Genomic DNA, 17,346 nt, shown 5'->3' on the forward strand with positions numbered 1-17,346 from the left:
AAAAGGAGAAATCTGAAAGCTAAGAATTTTGACCTAGAAAAATTACAAGGATACAGAAACGGTACAAAAAGAAATAAGCGTGAAGGGTTCAATGTACCTCTTCATTTAAAGCTCAATCTTTCAATCAAGGACCTTCCTTATGAAAAGCTATGAAGTGCTTTGTCACCCTGCCTAGAAACGGATCAATACAGGGTTATGTTTGATTCCCAACGTAACTTAAAGGGAAACTTACACAATGTCCGGAGCCCTTGATGTCCTGTAGATATTCTGGAGGAAGAGGATGTCCTCAAATTCCTCACCGCAGGAACCCTCTTAGGTGGCACCAACCTTGGCTTTCAGATGGAGCAATACACCTACAAAAGGGAGAGTGATGGTATCTATATCATTAGTCTGAAGAGGACCTGGCAGAAGCTGTTGCTTGCAGCCCCGGCTATTGTTGCCATTGAGAACCCCGCTGATGTCACCGTCATCTCCTCCAGGAACACGGGCCAGAGCTTTGCCAAAGTCTGCTGCTGCCACTGGAGCCACTCCAAATGCTGGCTGCTTCACACCTGGGACTTTCTCTAACCAAATCCAAGCACCCTTCAGGGAGCCAGGGCTTCTAGTGGTAACTGATCCCAGGGCTAAACAACCCTCTCACAGAGGTCTCTTATATCAACCTGCCCACCTGTCACTCTGTGCAACACAGATTCTCCTCTGCGCTATGTGGACTTTGCCATTCCGTGCAACAAGGGCGTTCACTTAGTGGGTCTGATGTGGTGGATGCTGGCCCTGGGAAGTACCCTTTATGTGTGGCACTATCTCCCATGAGCACCCATGAGAAGTTATGCCTGATCTTTACTTCTACAGAAACCGAAAGGAGATAGAGAAGGAAGAGCAGGCTGCTGCTGAGAAAGCCTTGACCAAAGAGGAATTCTAGGGTGAATGGACTGGGCCAGCTCCTGAGTTCACTGCCTCTCAGCCAGAGATGGCAGACTGGTCTGAGTGTATGCAGGGGCCCTGTATGCCATCCAGAAGTTCCCTACTGAAGACTGGAGCACCCAACCGGCCACTGGTCAGCAGCTCCCACAGCGCAGGCCACCGAGTGGGTTGGAGCCGCCACTGAGTGGTCCTGACCTCCTCTGCGGAACTTGAGCAAAGGGGGAAAAGGTGGAAGGAAAATAAAGTTCCTAAAGGCTGAAGAAAAAAAGAAAGGAAAGAAAGAAAGGAGAGAGAGAGAGAGAGAGAGAGGATGGAAGGAAGGAAGGAAGGAAGGAAGGAAGGAAGGAAGGAAGGAAGGAAGGAAGGAAGGAAGGAAAAACCATGAAATGGAACATATTCCTGAAAATTAATTCAATGTTCTGTTTCTTTTTACCAATTGTGTTTGCATGTGTAGACGCATGCATAGGTATGTTCACTCACATGCAGAAATGTGCAGGTGAGTGTATGTACATTTGTGTGGAGGTCCCAGGTTAATGGATATTATCCTAGGTTCTTTCTCTGCCTTATTTACTGAGGCAGAGTCTCTCAATCAAACTCAGAACTCATTGATGGGACTAGTCTTGTTAGCTTGCTCTGGGGTTCCCCGTCCAAACTGCTATGTGTACCTCCATTCATGTGGATATTGGGGGTTCCAAATTTAGGTGTTCATGATAGATTGGCAAGTGTGTTAACCTCTGAGGTATCTCTCCATCCCCAAGAAAAAGTAAAACTTTGTATCATAATATATTAGATATGCATTGTAGATTTTTATTATTATCCTCTAAGTCAGTATCTTAACGCCCTTTTCATTTTTAACAGGTTCTTATCTATTTGTGATCATAAAATAACTCTTCAAAGGTTATAAATTTTGATGGGATTCTTTTAATGAATTTTGATTGGATTATTGGAGCATTTTTTTTTCCTCCTATAGAAGCTAAAGTCACAACATTCCTCTTCATCTTCCCCATACAGCTGGGTGTCAGGAAACCACATAAGCTTTGCAAGCGGGTGAAACTGAGCAGCATATGGATGTTTGGGGAGGAACATGTATCAAAGAAACTCTGACACATGGTGTATTAGAACAGGACTCAATGCCCAAAGCAACTGAGGCAATTGTGCTAATTCAGGCACCATGTGCTCAGGCTGACTGTGATGAGCAGTTCAGCTTCTTTTGTTTTGTTTTGAATGTTTCTTGTCTACTCTCGACTCAGTTTCTTGCCATTGCTCCCATCCATCCTCTATAAGACACTTATTAAACAGGGTGTAACGGCTCACACCTGTACTTCTCGCACTTTGGGGCTAGAATCTATAAGTTCAATGTCTGTCTTAGCTACTCTGTCACAAACAAACATATAACCTGATATCTACATAGTTTAGCATCTTGTAAACTACCAGCACAAAATGTAGCAGATCTCTCCAAGTTAGACAGTGTGCATACTTGTAATTTTGTGCAAACTTCATTTTCCTTTCCTCATCTTCTGAAACCACCACTCTACTCTCTCATTTCTAAAAGGTTCATTTTAGAATCGTCGTATAAATGAAATCATAAAGTAATTTTCTCTGACAAGTTTTCTTTATTTATCATAACTCTTATATCTTCACCTGTGTTGCCATATACAGTATTTTCTTCTTGAAAGCTTATATTACAATGTTTCATTATTCATATATGTTGCATTGGCCTGAATCTACTCAACTTAAGCTACTTATCTACTTTAACTAATGTCAATAATGCTGTGAAGGTGAGAGGCAGTGTATCTTTTTGAGAGTCTGATGCCAATCTTAGGGACGTACAACAAAACCTGGGATTCATTGATCACATGTGTTTCATTTTCACTCAAGAAAACTATACCATTTTCACAGCAGCTGTGTCAGGATTCACTCTTACCAACAGTGCACACAATCTTCCGTTTCTCCACATCCTTACTAAAACCTATCTATCCTGATTTTGCTAACAGCCATTTTAACAGATGTGAAGTGACATCCTATTATGTCTGTGGTTTACATCTTCCTGATAAGTAATGATTCTGAGCATCTTTTCTTGCATCTGTTGACCATTTATATGTCTTTGTTGAGGAAATATCTCTTTAAATCTGTACTCATTTTCCAGCCGAGGTTTTTGGTGGTTTTTATTTTTCTTGGTCTTGTTCTGGGGTTCAGAATCTATGCATATTTATACAGAAAGGGGGGATTTATACCACTTTTAGAGTTCTTTATTTTTAGCTTTTGTATATGAGTGTGTTGACTGCATTCATGTCTGTCTGTAGTACTTGTGTGCATGATGTCAACAGAGATTAGAACAGGATGTTTGATACTGTGGGACTGAAGTTACAGATGGCTGTGGATCATGTGGGTTCTCACAGCCAAACTCAGGCCATGTACACTAGCAATATTGATCCTGACCACCCAGCTATGTAGTCAGGCCCTCGGCTCTTACTCAGCGTACAAGATATTTCAAGTGTATATGCTGCCCTAGGGCACTAATTCTACATACAGTCACTTTCCCACTCTTCTTACTTCATCACGTCTTTCTTAGTAATGTTTTCTTTTTAATTCTTGGAAAATTTTATACAATGCATTTCAATCATCTTCACCATCAACTCTTTCCCTTAATTCCCCCTAGATCTGCTCCCTACATTCCCTCTCCCTTCAAACTTAGTGGTTTTTTTTAATCTATTTTTGTAATAACATTATAGGTCAAGTTAATGCTACCAATGTACTGATGGATGTGGGAGAGCTACCTGACTATAATCTATCTCCCAGAAGACACACCTTTAATTGTAACTTACTCTTCCAGCATCACCACCCCATGGAAACAATCAGTTGTTCTATCTACAGCTTTTCAGTTAATGGTAATCGCTTGTGAACTTTTTTTTTTTACCTTCAAATTTAATTATTTTAATTTTATTCACAGATTAATGAAATTACATGTGTCTAGGTACCACATGTTCATTTTTCTCTGGCCCTTGCCAACCTTTCCCTGAACCCTGGAGAGACAGTGTTATAAATGTTCAGTTTGTGGCTGAGTACACCACTGATACACCTTTTCCATACTTAGATAAGGTGTAAACTTTTGTGTTAAGCACTACTCACTACAAATGAAAACTTCTATGATAAGAATTAAGAGTTCACTAACATGTAGATACAAAGATATATAAGTTTAGAAGACGATGTTATGCTATGTCCACTTAGAGGCATAAGTGTCTAGATTCAAGTCTGGGGCTTACAAACTCCCTAACAGTGAATGCTTGGCAAGATTTACAATACTGGACATGGACGTTCTCCTGCAGAGTAGTCTTTAAGTCCAATCGGAAAGTGGCTAGTTATGCCCACAACTTCCATGCCACTATTGCACCCATGTTATATCTTGCTAAGCAGATCAACATTGTATTTCACAAGGTTCACATATGTGTATGACCGTTTGTAATGTCCCAATAGCCTTCATGGCATCTTTCGGGGATATGCAAACTAGACATCAGGGAAGGAACCTCAAGGTCAGTACCATCTTGATTTCTGCATGTCCTGCATACAATATGTGTGGAATATTGAGAAAAAAAAGGGGTGGAGGTCTTATCATCAAGTAATGGTGGACACCAAGAGCAATGACAATACACTCATTTTTATGGCCTCAGGGCATATCTGACCAACCACTCCAGGGCAAGTAATCAACTCCTGCCCTGAAGCCTTTTGTTTGCCAAGCTACAACTTCTTCACAGAGTATTGTTACCGGTAGTATAACTACAAAGAACACACTCACACACACATACACACACACACACACACACACACACACACACATATTTTATACATTCCTAGATTGTACAATATTTCAAGTTAAGCACACAAATCCAAGAATTAGACATTAAGACCTATATATGAATTAAAAATGGAATATATTTGTCTTTATATCTCTGAGTTACATTAGTTAGTACAATGTTTATCAGATTCATTTATTCACCTAAAAAATAATGATTTTAGTTTTCTCCAAAGATAAATAAAATTACATTGTGCCTAGAATCCACATGTTCATTATCTATCATCTGGTGATAGATAATCAAGCCTATTTCCATATCCAAGCTGTTGTGAATAAAGCAATTATAAGCATACATGAGCATGTGTCTCTATAGTAAGAAACAATTCTTTGGATATATGCCCAGGAGTGAGACACACACACACACATACACACACACACACACACACACATACACACACACACACACATATATATATGTCATATATATAATGCGATATATGCATATATATGGTAGATCCATTTCTTTTGAGAAACTGCCATGTTGATTTCCATATAGTGATTGTGCCAATTTGCCCTTCCGTTATCAGTGCACAAGGGACCCCCATTTCCCACATCTTCACCAGATTTCATTGTCTGCTTTTCTTAATCTTAACCATCCTATAGTTTTAATTTATATTTCCCTTATGACTATGATGAGGAACACGTTTATAATTTCTTTATCCATTTGTATTTTTTCTGAAAACATTTTTAAGAGCCACAATCCTTTTTTTTTTTAGTTGTTTTGATGCTGTTACAATTTTTTCTTGGTGTTTAGTTGAGTTCTTTATATATTCCAAACACCAATCCTCTGTCAAATTAGTGGGAGTCCGAGATTATTTTTTTTATTTTATTATTATTATTATTTTTTTATCAGTTATATTTTATTAACTCTGTATCCCAGCTGTGTCCCGATCCCTCATTCCCTCCCAGTCCCTCCCTCCCTCCCTCACCTCCACCGTGCCCCTTTCCAAGTCCACTGATAGGGGGGACCTCCTCCCCATTCATCTGATCCTGTTTTATCAGGTATCCTCAGGACTGGCTGCAAAGCCCTCCTCTGTGGCCTAACAGGACTGCTCCTCCCTTCGGGAGTGGGGAGACCAAAGAGCCAGTCATTGAGTTCCTGTTAGAAATAGTCCTTGTTCCCCTCACTTTGGGAAACCAATTGGTTACTGAGCTACCACAGGCTACATCTGAGTGGAGGTTCTAGGTTATTTCCATACGTGGTCCTTGGTTGAATGTCAGTCTCAGAAAAGACCCTGTGCCCAGATATATTTGGTCCTTGTGGAGCTCCTATCCTTTCCCCATCAGACTAACTCCCCTTCTTTCTTATGATTCCCCGTACTCTGCCAAAGGTTTTGTCATGAGTCTTTGCTTTGAAAACACTGCTAGTTAGAGTCTTTCAGATGCACTCAGTAGACTCCTGTCATAAGTTCAATGCACATCCCATCTGTCTTTCTAAACGAGGATTGATTATCTTACCCCATGTCCGCTCAATTGATTATCTTTTTTAGGTGTATAGATTTCATTATGTTTATCAGAGCTAAACAGAGAATTCTTGACAGAGGAATATCGAATGGCAGAAAAACACTTAAAGAAATGCTCATCCTCATTAGCCATCAGGGAAATGCAAATCAAAACAACCCTGAGATATCACCTTACACCCATCAGAATGGCCAAGATGAAAAACTCAAGCGACAACACATGCTAGAGAGGTTGTAGAGAAAGGGGAACCCTTCTCCACTGCTGGTGGGAATGTAAACTGGTACAACCACTCTGGAAAGCTATCTGGCACTTTCTAAGACAATTAGGAATAGTGCTTCCTCAAGACCCAGCTATACCACTGCTAGGTATATACCCAAAGTTCGTTCAAGTACACAAAAGGGATACTTGCTCAACCATGTTTATAGCAGCTTTATTTGTAATAGCCAGAACCTGGAAACAACCCAGATGTCCATCAACAAAGGAATGGGTACAGAAATTGTCGTATTTTTACACAATGGAATACTACTCAGCAATCAAAAAGGAGGAAATCATGAAATTTGCAGGCAAGTGGTGGGATCTAGAAAAGATCATTCTGAGTGAAATATCCCAGAAGGAGAAAGACAAACATGGGATATACTCACTTATATAGACCTATAAGATATGATAAACATATTTTTTATGTTCTGTAAACTTTTTCTTCAGTTGATTAACAGTTTGCTTTGCAGTATAGAATGTTTAAATGTATAGGTACAAAACTTTTCAATAAAATGCTTGCAAACGGAACTCAATAACTCATCAGAAAGATAGTTCAACTTATGAAAGTCAATAAATATAATTCATCATGTAATCAGACTCTCTGACAGAAATCACATGATCCTTTCAATTGATGCTAAGTGCCTGAAGCAAAGTTCACCATTCCTTCATGAAAAAACCTTGAGGATACTAGATTTAGAAGAAAAGTTTCACATCACAACATCATAAAGGCCATGTATGACAATACAATATTTATCCTCATGTTAAATGGAGAAAATACTTGAAGCATTTCAACTAATATTAGGAATTAAACATGTACCACACTTTTTGATATGGTGTTTGAAGTCCTAGCTACATCAATACATCAAGAGAAGGAATTAGAAGGGATACAGATAGTAAATAAACACATAAAAATATTCCTATTTGCAATAATGTTATTCAACACATGAGAAATATGAACAGTCCACCAGAAAACTCATAAAGCTGATAAACACTTTCAGTAAAGTGTCAGGCTAAAAATAAGCATACCCAAATCAGTACCCTTCCTACATACCAATGACAAATGTACTAACAAAGAAAGAACTGCTCAAAATTCCATTTATATCATCCAAAGAATACCATTCATAATAGCCTAGAAAACGAACACCTTGATATAAACCTAGCCAAGGGGAAAAACACCCTATATAATGAGTGCTTTAAAACCCTGGAGAAATGTAATAAGACACCAGAAGATAGAGAGACCTCCCACACACATGAGCATGGATCCGGAGTTAAAATTAATGTTGCCAAAATACCCATCTTGCAGTCTACAGGCTCAAAGCCATCCCATAACAATTCCTACACAGTACTATGCATATTTTCCTTCTTGTTGAGCTGGTCTTAAGTCTATTTGGAAAGCTGTTCATTATAGCCAATGTATACACATAACTATTAATTGAAATAATGGATACAAAATAGACTCAAATAACCACAGCAATACTCAACAATAAACATTGTTGAAGGCATCACCATTCCAAATTTCAAGTTCTACTAAAAACCTGTGGTAGTAAATGCAGCACGGTATTGTCATATAACAGATACATTGATTAAAGACTAGAAGAGAGGACCCTCAAGCCCATGAATGTGCAGCTACCTGATTTCAACAAAGATGCCAAAAGAACATACACTGGAGAAAATACAGCATCTTTAGCAAAAGGTGTGAGATTTAGATGTAGATATCTACATGGAGAAGACAAAGATGTGATCCCTTACTCTCCCTTTGCACATGAATCAATTCCAAATGAATCAAGGATCACAATGTCAAACTGAATTTTTTGAATATTTGAGAAGCATAGAGATTTGCACTTCCTGACTTAGATTCAAGTAAGACCAGTTTCCCCTGAAATACAGAAGAGTAATCAACAAAGAGGACTTTAGGAAACATTCTATTTCTCAGAATGATAAATGTAAAAGAAATCCAAAATACCTAGGTGAATGGAGTTTTAGTGATATTAGTGGCTTTACAAGTCACATAGGAAGCATGAAGAAACACTCCCTTCAAGGTGGTCTCTTTCATCATACAGTTAAGACATATTCCATCTTCGCTAAATAGAAGGCTCCACTAGTTAATATTTATTCATCAAACTTACAAGCCACACTTTCTTCTAGAACAGATCTGGCCTGCTCCACAGCTGTTCTCTGCGCACACTGTTTTCTGGCAGATAGCACTTTGCTCCTTCTTACATATTCAGCACATTTACCACACATTCTTGTTGCCCAAAATATCCCCCTGACATTGCCTTCTACTGAGCTGCCTGCTCTGTGCCTTTTCCTCCCCTTATTTCTCTCATCTCTGTCTATTCTAATACCGCAGAGAGGGCTAGGCAAGGAGGCTAAGTAATCTGATAAGGCAATATCAGCTAAAATGTTCTTCCACAAAGCATTTGCGTTTTTATGCAGGCTTTGAAATCCCTAAACAATTAATATACCAGCATTCAGCACAGCAACAGAAGCCGTAAGGGATATGTACTCAGGCAAGAGCACGCACTCTGCATTTTTCAAACACTAGCCCGACACGTGACTTTTCGTTCCAGCAAAATGTAACACTGGCTCTAGAAGTTTTAGGCTAAAAAAAGTTGCTATTTCCTAAAAGCTATTCCTTATAATTATCAATGGTCATCTTGCCAATACTGAATGTATCCCAGTCACGGAAAAGAATTCTTTTAATTATTCTTTCATAGAGTTCTTCTTAGACACCACTATATTCATTGTACCATTCCAGGCAGTATAATTTAATCAATATCTCTAGGCTCTAAAAGCTTTGGTATTTGGATTAGTAAGTTTGGCCTGCTCTGTCAAGTTACCATAGACCGGGTAACCTATTAACAACAGAAATAGGTTTCACAATCTGGCAGCTAGAAGACCTAGACCAAGATACCACCATGTCGAGGATCCAGTAAAGATTGCCTACCAGGTTGCAAGTGCAGAATTATTGTCTTATTTTCACAGCACAGTCAGGAAATAAAAGCCAGCCTCTTCAGATTCTTACAAGGACACTAATCCTATTTCTGAAGCTTCTGTTTTATGACCTAATTGCCTCCCAAAGACTCCCTTTTGCAATGGGGGGTAGGAACTCAACAGTGAAACGCTAAGGATGCAAACATTCAGTCTATAATACTATTTTATTTGCAGACATCAGGGAACACACACATGATATTCTGTACAAATGGAAGATTGCAAATAGAATGAATCTTTATGTATTTTATTGTAGTTCCAGAAAGTTAAGATAAACAGGTGTTAGGATGATTAAGAAAGACTGCTCTGAGTATTTGAAAACTGGGTCAACCTCTAAAGAAGGAGGACCATTTAAATATGGGAACAGAATGGAAATGAACATTTCAGCTGGGAAGAACAACACAGGCTCAGAATAGAGTTCTAAAATAGCTATAGTGGAGAAAAGTGACCAACTGGCTGAAGAAATGTCCTAGCTAAAAAGTAAATACCGTGACTTTGAAAAGATAACCCAGGGTTATTTGAAGAGTTGTATGTACACACATTTAGGAGAGATTCCATGATAACAATCCTGGGAAAATATAGAGTTCACATCATCCAAAATATATGAACAAATCATTTTATACTAATGTGCTTTATATATTTCCCTTAATAAAATTCTATTTCTCCAACAGGCTTCCATTCCAATACACTTTTAAGTTTGATATGTTAAGACATTTGATCATAACATATTAATGTATCCTTCATATTATGTTTTTCTGATATTGTAATTTGTAATAAATATATGATTAAAGATGAATTTATACTAAAATTATTCTGTGTGTAATGCTTTACTGTAAACTTCCAAATGACTTATGATAGCTACTAGAACAATTTGTAGCAACAAATTCCTTAGAATAGCATAATTCATTATGAATAAGGATTCAAAACACTGGCAAAAACAAAAAAATAATTATTGCTAGTGGGTCTGCCAGCGAGATGGATGGGAGGAAGGGCTCTGATTAAAGAAGAATCTTGACTAAAGGCATTAGTGTCCCATTGGCACGTGTAAGATTTGTCGCATGGAGAGAACAGACACATTTCTCCACAAAAGTATCCCCTCAGAGGGCAGGTATGGGAAGTCCAGGACATGGATATCAGTTTCCTTGTTGACCTTCATTCATACACACTCCTAGAATCTTCAAGTACATGTACTCAAGCTGAATGTCGGTTAAAGAACATTTTGAGTTAAAAATACCACAGGTCAAATCCCTCTTTCTTTTTCTCTTCATCCTACTTAAGTTAGGAAAAGAAGAAAATTATTTCTTTTAATCTTTTTTACTTTTACCTTTGAAACAATGTTTGTTCATACTCATATGTGTGTGTCCAGCTGCCTGTCTGTCTGTCTGTCTCTCTCCTCTCTCTCTCTCTCTCTCTCTCTCTCTCTCTCTCTCTGTGGGTATGTGCACATGAGTGAATGTGCCTTAGGAGACTTGAATGGGGCATCAAACTCCCTGGCTGTGAAGTTGCAAGTAGCCATGACCCCCCCCCCCCGCATCAATGGCAGGTAATAAACTCAGAGGTGCTGCAAGAATACCACAAGCCCTGAATTTCTGAGCCACCTAACCAACCAACAGATCCTTTTGTTCAATAAATCATCTGGCTTAAAAGTTATACATATAATTATTTTATGGGATCCTTTTTACAATGGCTTTCACTTTAAGAAAATAGTTACAGGAGAGATTGTACATTTTCTCTATTACTCGAGTCTCTTTCTCTACTTGAGCAGTACCATGACTGTACTATAAGAATATTGTTGAGAAATTCATCATGTGTTTGGCAATAATGGGGACACTACAAAGAAATTGGCATGGATATTTACCAGGAGAATTTGTCCGACTGATACACTGGAAATCTTGGAGAATGGGGATAGCAGCAGAGCAAGAAAGAAAGTGTGTGGAGCATCTTGATTGAGGACAAGGATCAGAAGAGTTTCAGTCCATTTTATTTCTATTCAGGATGAGCAACAGTATTGACTGACTCCAAGTACAACTCACAGAAATTGTAGGCGACCAATAGCTATTTATGTTCAAGACTCTGATGAGACCCAATAAGGTAGGGTCAGATAGAAGGGGAGGAGGACCTCCCTATCAGTGGACTAGGGGAGGGGCATAGGAGAAGGAAAGGGAGGGAGGGAGGGATTCGGAGGAGACGAGGGAGGAGGTCACAACTGAGATACAAAGTGAATAAATTGTAATACATAATAAATAAATATTTTTTAAATACTCAGAAAGTCAGTTGTCCCAAGTGAGCATCTGTTGTCAAAACTGGTATGTGAATTAACTGACAAAAACTTAAATTTGTCTATTTTGGACCACTTCAAAGACAGTAAAGAAAGAGCCTCATAGTAAGATGTCATTGCTGCAGTTAGAGCTAATGTAGCCACATGAGTAAAATAAAAAATAAAATCAAAGACTCAGAAATGAAGAATTGAGCAAGGTATGAATCATATCCTGCTGTAGAATTTTTGTGGTTATATTGGATTTACAAAACTTAGTTATGGGAGGGAGCTCCCAGAAGTTTAAATGTTTTTTGTGCAGAACCAGAAAGGACAAACAGTTTCAAACAGAGGAAATTACTACATCTTCAGAGTTAAAGTTTGACATTTACTTAAACTTGTGTTCCAAATGTCAAATTCAACAAATTCAAAGTTTAGTTCTAATTATGACCAAATACTTGAGAAATCTCAGCTCTGAGCCTGACCACAAATACGTAGTATTTGATGAATACATGGAGTAATGAATGAATTAATCATAATCGCCCTCACAAGAAAGAAAAATTAAAACTAAATTTGGTGTTAGAATCAAGACATGAAACATTAAATTCTGTAAAAATCATGCTTCTGTTAGAATAATTTTAGGAAACAGGCTTATTAAATCCTTGAGAGAAGTAATTTAAAAATTTACTTTAACTATCTTTTCATCACTCTTCTGCTTTGTCTTCATAAAGTTTTGCAGTCTATATCTCTTGTAAATTGTTTTTTTTCCAACAAAGGCACAATTTTCAATATTATATTTAAAAGTCTTCTTTTGTAAGGAAAACTGTAACTGAAGAATTGAGATGTAAATTGACTTAGTATTTAATTAATATGAAAACTTAAGAACAATGTATACAATTTATAAATTAGTAAGATCAATCTTCTATGAGATATTTATTTATTTCAAGTTTAGTAAATTAAGATTCTCTGAAAATAAAAGCTGAAATGGGATTCAGCACTAGACCTGGGAATTTCTATTGTGTTCATCATCTGCTTCTCATGTAAGAAAACATGTTGAAATCTGTCCCTTATGTTGTTCCAAAATGATTTTTTCAAAAAGATGTGCAAAGTGTGTGTGACTTTTACTGCAACCTGAACACGACATTGAAAATCCATGCAGAATTAATGTAACCAATAGAAAAATCCATGCAGAATTAATGTAACCACATGAGAACAAGTCTGCAGTAGAGCCTTTAAAATGGGGGTGGGAGTATAAATGACAAACACATGGATGGACAGGTGGATAGGGATAAGAAGGCTTAGATGTGGATAATTTTTAACAATAAAAATTTTAAAAACACCTATTTAATAAATTTAAGATCTCCTTGTAATAAAGACATACAAACACAAAATAATTTAAAAAGGAAAGAAAGAAAGAAAGAAAGAAAGAAAGAAAGAAAGAAAGAAAGAAAGAAAGAAAGGAAGGAAGAAAGAAAGAAAGAAAGAAATCTACTGGAGGTATGAATGTGAGCCCTGAAGCCGAATTTCATCATTTCAAATCCTGACTTATTTGTCAAGTGGGAACCATAGTACTACTGATCTCCTATCAATGTTTGGGAGAGTATAATTAAATAGATGCAAAGTGCTCAGGAGTAACCTGGGACATAATTAAACATCCTAGAGCATTTTTATTGTGATAAATATTTAGGACATATTAATGGAAAATGAACTAAAGTATACAGAAGAAAATCCTGAGTGATTGCAATGGTCAGTTCCATACATAATATGACACATGAAGCTCTATTATTACCTGATTCCCTTGCTGGAAATGAGGTTACAGACACTCTTAAGTGGCCTTAGGGTACTCTGTGTTCTCACAGATGTTTTCAAGTGGCATTTGAACAGTTTCAGCATTTCTACAGTGAAACCTTTGCATCATAAAAACCTTCAAAGATGTATATATGTCTACAATGATAAGTCTAATAACAAGTCTTAAAATAATCAGGGAGTCAGGAAGCATTTGCAGATCTTCTGGAGGACCAGATTTCAATCCCCAGCACCTACATGGCTCACAATCATCTGTCCATCTAGTTTCAGGGACTACAACATCTATTTCTCGTTTCCACAGGTATCAGGAAAGCATGTGGTGCACAGATGTACATACACACAAAACACTCATATGCATAAAATAATTTAAGAACACTCCTACACTCTCAACAACTGAGCACCTCTTCAGCTCCTCATTCTACTCACCCTGATTCCGGCTTTAGTCAGTAAACAGAGCTTATTGGTACTTGTATTTGAGTGTCCAAACAACCCAAAATCTCAGCTTTCCATCGTTAATTTCTCTCTCTCTCTGTTTGTGTCTCAAAAAATATACCTCCAACTTTTATGAGAAATACTTCCCTAGGCATATACCCAAAATTTGCTCAAGTACACAACAAGGACATTTGCTCAACCATGTTTGTAGCAGCTTTATTTGTAATAGCCAGAACCTGGAAACAACCCAGATGTCCCTCAACAGAGGAAGGGATACAGAAATTGTGGTATTTTTACACAATGGAATACTACTCAGCAATCAAAACTGAGGAAATCATGAAATTTGCAGGCAAATGGTGGGATCTAGAAAAGATCATTTTGAGTGAGGTATCCCAGAAGGAGAAAGACACACATGGTATATACTCACTCATATAGTCCTATAAGATATGACAAACATAATGAAATCTATACACCTAAAGAAGATAAACAGGAAAGAGGACCCAGGGTAAGATGATCAACCCTCACTTAGAAAGACAAGTGGGAGGTGCATTGGTGGTAGGAGAAAACAATACCCCAGAGGGCCCCTGAAAGACTCTGCCTAGCATTGTATCAAAGCAGATACTAAGACTCATAACCAAACCTTTGGCAGAGTGCAGGGAATCATATGAAAGAAGGGGGAGTTAGTATGACCTGGAAAGGAGAGGAGCTCCACAAGGACCAAATATATCTGGGCACAGGGATCTTTTCTGAGACTGTTTCTCCAACCAAGGACCATGCATGGATATAACCTAGAAGAACCTCTGCCCAGATATAGCCCATGACAGCTCAGTATCCAAGTGGATTCCCTAGTTAGGAGAACAGGACTCTCTCTGACATGAACTCAGTGGCTGGCTCTTTGATTCCCACCCTCCCCAGAGGAAGGAGCAGCCTTGCTAGACTACAGAGGAGGACATTGCAGCCAGTCCTGAAGATACCTGATAAAACAGGGTCAGATGAAAGAGGAGGAGGTCCTCCCCAATCAGTGGACTTGGAAACCTGTAGGGAGGAGATGAGTGAGGGAGGGAGGGATTGGGAGGGAATGAGGGAGTGGGATACAGCTGGGATACAGAGTCAATAAAATGTAACTAATAATAAAAAAATAAAAAATAAAAATAAATTAAAAAAGAACATTTAAGAAAAAAAATATGGTAAGTTTACAAACATTCGTGTACATAATACAAATGGTAATATGCAACTTACATCAATAAGGAAAACTTAAAGAAATTGTTACACATTCTCTAAGCTTTCCTAAAGATGAGATGCATGATATGAAGATAATAGAGACTAAGTCTATCGTACATGTAAATAATCACACATAAACATACAATGAAATTATGATTAAGCAATCTTTTTCTGTCCCAGTACTTGTACATTAAAAAAATAACAGATTATCCTATTGTAGCTAAAATTTTATGTTTAAACTCTTCTGGAATATGAAATAAAATGTAAATACTATCATTCTTTGATATAACTCAGGATATATAAATTAGAGAATTTGACACACTGGAAAAAATGATTTATTTTTATATAACAGTGTAATGAAATTTGCTAAAGTCAATTGATTTACATAATTCACATATAATATTTTATTATAATTACCTCCACTTAGGATAATTTTTCTCAGTTCAGAAAAACCAGAAGAGCTTCAAGAACAACAATTAAGATTATTTAAATTTTTAACTGGAATATAAAATTATTCATATTTATAGAATTCTGTGTGATAGCTAGGTGATTATAAAATTTAAATATGTATTTTATCAATTTTATTTGAATGAAGTTAACTATTTACATAAGCTTGAACTTAAAGCCAGATATCATTCAGCCAAAAAAGTGAATCCTAGTGAAACTGAGCAATTAAGGTATCTAAAACTATTCTAACACACTAGTTTCCAGCACAAATATAACTTTTCACATCTGAGAACTTAAATTTTACCAAATATGTTTATGCCAGAGTGCAGGAAATCTTATGAATGAAGGGGAAGATAGAAAGACCTGGAGGGCCTAGCAGCTCCACAAGGAGACCAACAAAGTCAAATAATCTGGGCCCAGAGGGCCTGCAGAGACCAATAATCCAACCAAGGACCATGCATGGAGAGGACCTAGAACCCCTGCTCAGACACAGCCCACAGGCAGTCTTAAGTGGGTTCCCTAGGAAGCAGAACAGGAGCTGTCTCTGACATAAATTCAGTGGCTGGCTCTTTGATCACCTTCCCTGGTGAGAGCCTTGTCAGGCCACAGAGGAAGACAATGCAACCATGATGAATCCTGATAGGCTAGGGTCAAATAGAAAGGAAGGAGGACCTCCACTGTAGTGGACTAGAGGTGGGGCATAGAGGCAGAAGAGGGAAGGAAGGCGGGAGGAGACAAGGGAAGGGGTCACAGCCAGGACACAAAGTGAATTAATTCCAATAAATAATAAATTAAAAATTTAAAATAAATTTATGCATAAATTAATGATGTAGTAATGTGCTAAATCAGTTATGCTCCCAGAAATAGGTAAATATACACAGTATGGCGGTGAGACTGGTTTGACCATCCTCTACATGACTAACCCATTCATTAATTAAACAAAATATATTTTAGTTTGTAGAAGTTCTTATACAAACCTTAATCAGACCAAAAAGTAGATTGGTAAAATATTCTTTTCTAGATAAAGCATATATTCAGAAAAAGCCCAAGTACCTAAGCTTCTCAGTATGTCCTAATTTGTGATTCTTCAAATAGTCTAAACTCATGCTTTAAGAATATGTAAAGTCATACTTTTATAGAACATATAATTGTATTTGGTATGGGCTGAGCTGTCTCCTGACACAAACTGCATTCATACTTTGAAGTGTTTACCTCCAGTACATCAGAATGACACTTTATCTGGAGACTGTGTTTAAAATGCTAATGAGGCGGGGAGGGGCAAGATGGCGGCACCGGGGGGACTCTCATTCTGAGCAGCAGCACAGCAGGATCAGCACAGTGAACAGCAATCAGAACTCATAAAACACAGTCATTGTGTTTCCCAGGTGAGAGGATACCCCAAGGTGGGGGATTCAATCAGCTTTTAACTCACCCTGCTAAACCGCGGAAGAGATCCCCGTTCCGCCAGAGGCTTGGCTGCCGGCCGCCAGCCCCAGCCCCAGCCCAGAGCCACAAGCCAGTGTCTCTGGTCACGGTCCCAGACTGAACCTTGGGCACCACACTATCAGAGACTGGAATTTTCAGTCGAGAGATAACCCCAGGGTACAGGAAATGATTGGGACCGGCCTTAGGTCACCCAGACATCCCCTGGAAAAGACTCGGGCGGGTTCCACGGGCACCCCAGGAGCCAGCCCGGAGCCAGAGCCAG

The 17,346-nt window shown here is 38.1% G+C and overlaps 1 pseudogene; it reads left to right on the forward strand.

The window, feature by feature from the left end:
• The first annotated feature begins 235 nt into the window (after window positions 1-235).
• On the forward strand, window positions 236-1,115 carry LOC110542087 (small ribosomal subunit protein uS2-like; annotated as a pseudogene).
• Window positions 1,116-17,346: the final 16,231 nt, after the last annotated feature.

The sequence above is a fragment of the Meriones unguiculatus genome, chromosome 2 (assembly GCF_030254825.1).
Source record: "Meriones unguiculatus strain TT.TT164.6M chromosome 2, Bangor_MerUng_6.1, whole genome shotgun sequence".
NCBI classification, from domain to species: domain Eukaryota; kingdom Metazoa; phylum Chordata; class Mammalia; order Rodentia; family Muridae; genus Meriones; species Meriones unguiculatus.